Source organism: Phascolarctos cinereus, unplaced genomic scaffold, assembly GCF_003287225.1.
Source record: "Phascolarctos cinereus isolate Bilbo 61053 unplaced genomic scaffold, phaCin_HiC Scaffold_3;HRSCAF=262, whole genome shotgun sequence".
In the NCBI taxonomy this organism is placed as follows: Eukaryota; Metazoa; Chordata; class Mammalia; order Diprotodontia; family Phascolarctidae; genus Phascolarctos; species Phascolarctos cinereus.
In genome coordinates this window covers 145451668-145457667 of record NW_027555736.1, presented here as the reverse complement: position 1 = coordinate 145457667, position 6000 = coordinate 145451668, and the positions used below count along the sequence as shown (strand labels likewise).

Genomic DNA, 6000 nt, shown 5'->3' with positions numbered 1-6000 from the left:
AAGCCCAGCACTCTATCCACTGTGTAGTAGGATAAGAGTGCTGAATTTGAAGCAGACGCTCCAAGTTCAAATCCTGGCTCTGCCACTTCCTATGTGACCGTGGGCAAGTAACTTCCCCTCTCTGGGCCTCAGTTTCCCCATCTGTAAAATGGGCATACTAATAGCGCCTACCTTATCGGGTTGTTGTGAGGGTCAAATGACACTTCCTACCTGTGTGACCTTCAGCTAGTCATTTAATTTCTCACATCCTCATTCTTCTTATCTGCAAAATAAGAGAGATGAGTTCCATTCCAATCACCTCTAATCTATGATCCCTGCTCTCATTTGATCTTTATAACAGTCATTTGCGGCAAATAGAGGTGGTATTATTAACTCCATTTCACAAATGAGCAAAATTGAGGCATGGGTTTAGGAGAGTAGGAGGAATTGCCCCAGAAGAGAGAATGGTGAAAGCTGAGGAGATAATGTGACTCAGGCAGAAATAGAGTTCCACTTTTCTCCCTGAAACATATGCCCACCAAGTGGCATTTTCCCCTTAGCAGAAGGAGAAGAGAAGAACAACACTGCCCCTAATTTCTTATTAAGGACTATTTTGGTAAATTATTCTTTCAGTCATCTCTATGTGAGATCTTAACCCCAAGCTCCTTCCTCTCTGCCCCCATCCCACCTACAGGCAACAGGCAGGATAAACCTGTTTGATGCTTACCCACGGCTTAGAAGTAAATCCACAAGTATTTATTAAGCACCTACAGAGGACACTGAGACAAAGTATTTAGTACAGGAGCTTTAACATAGAAGGTGCTTAATAAAGGCCAGGAGACTGAAAAACAGTTTCCTGCCTTCAGAGTTTCTGCTCTATCCAGTCCTGATATACTCCTAGCCATCTCAGATCCCTTCGTTTTGACCAAAACCATTTGAGGTAGAGGATGCTGAAGAGGAATATGCCTAGAAGTGCCCTAGACCCATCACAGTGGGCAACTGCCTCCTGAGTATCCCAGGAAATCAGGTTATAATGAATGGCCAAGGGCATCATTGGTGGATGAGGCAACAGTAGAAGGATCAGCCATGAAGGAAGAAATCCATTGAAGCTAAGAGTGTATCAGTCCAAGGGGGAAGAAATAGGAGTGGGGAGAATCTTACCATAGGGCAGTGCATAGCTGAAAGGGAGAGTTAAAAGAGGGAGAGGGTGGTTGCCAGAGCTTCCCCTATCCATCCAGGTGAGCTGTAGGCTAACAGTATGTACATAAACTCAAGTTTTACTATCAAAGTCATTGATGCACAGAAATGTAAAGCTATAAGGGGTCTTCAAGATCGATACCCCTCTTTCTACAGGTAAACAAACTGAGGCTCAGAGTAGTAAAGGGACTTACCCAAGGTCACACAACTAAATTGGAAGTGGAAAATACATTAAGCACCATCTGGCAGCTTTACATCCTTCCCCTTACTCTATTTGAGGCCTCCCAGAATTGATGCTCAGCTCCAGCTACTCATCCTTGGGTCATAGATGGGATCAAAGAACTGGAAGGCCACCTGAGAGATCTTCTAATCCAACCTCCATAACTTATGAGATGAGGAAACTGAGGTAGAGAGAGGTCGAGAGACTTGTCCAAGGTCATCATGGTAGTTAGGTGACAGATCTGATTCAAACCCAGGCCATGCAAATCCACCACTAGTGTCATTTTGGGACCACCCCACATCCCAAATCATAGCACCCAGGGCAGCAACCCCAAGTGATCGTATTCTAGGGACCATTATGCCAAATAAGGCTAAAGCAGGAGGACTGCCTACTTACCTATGCAGCCTTAGGCAAGTTACTACCCTGCCCTGGGTTTCAATTTCCTCATCTGTAAAGTGAGGGGATTGGGTAGACGATCCTCTGACAAGGGGCATGAACATCTTTCTTCCTGCTTCTGGAAGCCCTGGGACTAAAACACCCCCTTGCTTTAGTCTTTCTCAAAAAAAAAAATAGAAAAAAAATAGACCCGCTCCCTGTCACTCTTCCCCACCCGCATGCACTCATTAACCTCTGGCACATCATAAGGAAAATGAATAATCAACATAAGATGCGCAGCTGTTGATTAATTTTTCTAAATAGGGGAGTGCTCTAAAGCAGCATATTGCAAGGGAGAAGATTTAATAAACAACTTTTGAAGCAAATTTAATAGAACACAGGATTCATTACCCAATGGGGTCAAAACACCGCACTGCCACTTTCTATGAGCAGGCAGACAGGAAGGAGGAGATGAGATTCGCCTCTCCTTAGCAGGACCTCGGCCCTTCTAGGAGCTCCTCTTTCAAATCAGGTTCAAGATGTTAATAGCTGATGCCCAGATCTATAATTAATGTGCCTTTGGAGCTAGAGGTAACAGTTCATAGCGATTCCCCATTCACAGAATTATGAAGCAGAACATGTTTGGCAGGCATGGTTCAGCGAGCCCTCGCCTGCCAGCTGCAGCACTAGGAAAGTGGGTTTGGGGCCAGAAGGAAGGGGTAAGTGTGGCCTTCTGCTATCTCCTCTACTTCCCCCACAAAAAAAAAAAAAATTCCAGGCCTGAGCTGGGAGGCCCTCCTAGGGCCAAAGTGGGACAGAAGTATCTGAATGAATGTGCTGCAAAGAATGGGCCATTTCCCCAAGGGCGGGGATGCTGAGAGCAGCCAGCAGCAGGAACAAAATGGGGGTTATTCCAAAGTTTGGTTAAATTTTGAGTTTTGTGGAGAAACACTGTGGGGTAAGAGGAGGAGGACTTAGCTGGGAGACAGGAGAGCTTGGGGTCTGGTCCTGCTCTGCCCCTCAGAAGCTGGGGGACCTTGGGTAAGTCATTGGTGGTCTCTAGGCCTCGATTTTCTCATTTGTAAAATGAAGGGGTTGGACCAGATTTACCATGCTGCCCTCGAGGTCTCAATCATGTAGCCAGAGCCACCTCTATTTAAAGGTAAGCAGTAGGATCTAGGGATGCCTTGAAGAAGACTGTTCTCACACCTCTCCACCCTCAGAACCCCCCAAATATTTACTGCAGCATCCTACTTCAGTACTAGAAATTCCCACAGTTACTCTTTCCTTTAAGCCTTCTCCAGAAGTCTTCCACTAAAATATGGATATTACCTGGGATGAATAACACCTCAGGGCTCCTCTCTCATTCCCCCCATCTCCCCTCTCTATCCTGGAAGGAGCCCTGGATCTGGAGTTGAGAAGACTTGGAATCAAATTTCAGCTCTTCCATGAAACACCTGGGTCACATTAGGCCAGTCATTTCCCCTTCTCTGGGACTCAGTCTGTTCATCTGTAAAAGGAAAGGGTTGAACCAGGGGGTCTGATCATTTTTCTAGCTCCAATACGATGCTCTTTTCTGAAAAGCCAGGTCAGATAATGTGTTTGGCAGTATTTGGTGAGCAAATACTCTATCCTGCTGGCACTGGCAGAGAACAGAATTTTGAGAAGACACAGAATGGGCAGGCTTTGGTTTGGGGAAGAGGAAAAGAGTTCTGGGGTATGTGGTGCTCTTTGGGGAAGGCAGACCTCATTAGGAGAGCAGCAGAAGGGCACCAAAGGTGTCTTGGGTAAAGGGTGACATTTTACCTCTGATCCAAGATCATCTCACCAAGTTCATGGGCAGCATGTAAGGACATGGATTCAGGAAGACCTGGGGTCAAATCTCGCCTCTGACATTTACTAGTTTGTGTGACCTTGGATAAGTCATATAACTTATTACCCCAGACAAATCTCTAAGACTCTAAATCTCAGGTTAAGTCCCTATATTCACGGGTAAAGGAAATTCTTCATCTAGAGTTCCATACACCAGTGGAGTTACAGATTTGGTTTAAAACCTCTTTGAGCCTCTTCTGTAAAATGGGTATAATAACATCTACCTCGGTTTCCTCATCTACAAAATGGAATAAAAACAGTACCCTACTTATAGGCCTGTTGTAAGGGTCAAATAACATTACCTGTGTGATATTCAGCAAATCATTTAGCTTCCCTGGGCCTCAGTTTCCTCATCTGTAAGATGAGGGGGCTGGAACTAGAGCTATGATTTTGTGAAATTGAGGAAGACCGTGGATGTAAATTGATTTCAAAGCTTAATTACTGTTATTGTGGTGGTGATGGTTCAGGTGTTTTCAGTCATGTCTGACTCTTTGTGACCCCATTTGGAGTTTTCTTGGCAAAGTTACTGGAGTGGTTTGCCATTTCCTTCTCCAGCTCATTTTGCAGATAAGGAAACTGAGGCAAACAAGGTTAAGTGACTTGCCCAGGGTCACACAGCTAGTGAGTGTCTGAGGGCAGATGTGAACTCAGGAAGATGACTCCAGGCCTGGCACTCTGTCTACTGCATCACCTAGCTACTGTCCCATGAACTAACATTGTAAGAAGTGGGTGCATCTCCTTTCACATGAAGGACAGAGTCCCCTTCCCTCTATTAGGGAGCCCCAGTGAAGTGGGTGGAAATGAGAAGCCTGAGGGCAAGGCCTTGGGAGATTTCCCCTTCATTGGGATGTAGGCCTTTCAAAATAGTTTGAGGAAAGAAAGGCACAGAGAGGAAGCACATCTCACCCATCCTGTAGCTACTCAAGACCTCAGAGAAGGAGGGCTGAGCTAAGGACCCCATCCCCACCCCAGCACACCCATGATCACCTAGTTTGGGAGGGGCAGAGCTGGGACTGTACCCCAGATGCTTCAGACTGCTGGTTTAGTCCTCTTTTTAAAACCCCGAGGTTCCTCTCTATGAATACTCCATGTCCTGAACGTTCATGTTGACTGTCAGTCACTCAAAAATGTTACAGATGTTTGTAATTAATCAGTCTTCAGCTAGAAGGGACGTGAGACGTGATCCATTTCAATGCCTCTGTTTCTTCAGCTGTAAAATAAGGGGGTTGGACTCACTGGCTTCTAGGATCCCTTCCAACTTTAAAGCTACGATCCTGTGATCACTTCATCTGAAACTGAGATTTAGGGGGTTAAGTGACTTACCCTAGGTCAGGCGAGTAAACATCAGAGACACCAAGTCACACAAAAAATATTCACAGAGACAAGCATGTGTTTGCCCCAACACCTGCCCCTAGCAAATGCACCGAGAACTTTATGTTGTTCCCTAAATTGAGAAGCAGAACGCTGCTGGATAAGGTTGAAAGCCAGACGACCCAGGGTCTTGGCATGGCTCCACTGCAAACCAGCTGCGTGACCTCGAGCAAGTGGCTTAACCTCTCTGTGCCTCAGTACCCCATGTGAAAAATAACAAGTTGACCTCACAGGGCTGTCATGAGGATTGAGTGAGACAAGATGATGTGAGAGTGCTTACCATGCATTGCCGAGGGGAGGGGTTATTGATCACTTGCTATGAGAGAGCAGTGAGGCGGGTCACCCTTCAGGGTGCTTGCTGGTGGGTAGATTCATATTTGGAGCAGTCTTCTGAAGCCGCTCACCCTCCGTGGCTCCCTCAGAACTCCCGGGTGAGCCAGCCCTAATGGCCAGAGCTGGGAAACTCTCATGAGTTTGGAGATAAACGTCCCTACCAGCCAAAACTTTGAAGAGAAAACTAGAAACGGTAGAAGGGATCTGCATCAGAGCGGAGGCCCTGCGTGCCCTGGATAGGTTTTTATGGGTTATTTATAACCCTGGGAAAATAAGGATTTCCTAGGTAATGAGGGAGGTGACAGACTGGCTGGGGGCCAAGCTGCAACAGGCTGCCTGGTGGTGGGAAGAAAGGGCAGAGGAGAGGGGGGATGCCCCCAAATGAACACAATACTATGAATACAGCATGATGCCGACAGAGCGCTGTGGGAATACTGCCTCCCTTGTTCTGGATATTGTAGTCTCAAGAAAGGTCTTGCCTTATCAACTAATATTTGTTTTCTGAAGTTCACATGCAGAGTAGAAGGTCCTCCTCTCCCACAGCTGGCCAGGTCTGTGCCCAGGTCTGTGCCCAGGTCAAGGTCACAGGGCCAGAGGCCCCTCTTGTTCCTTGGCCCATTCAGGAAGGCCAACAGGGCACCATCTTCCCTAAG

The 6000-nt window shown here is 46.6% G+C and overlaps 1 protein-coding gene across 2 annotated transcripts in view; it reads left to right on the top strand.

Moving 5' to 3' along the window:
* The window catches only part of MEGF11 (multiple EGF like domains 11), a 298924-nt gene that overhangs the window by 255215 nt on the left and 37709 nt on the right, over positions 1 to 6000 (top strand). The gene's annotated exons all lie outside the window — the stretch shown is intronic.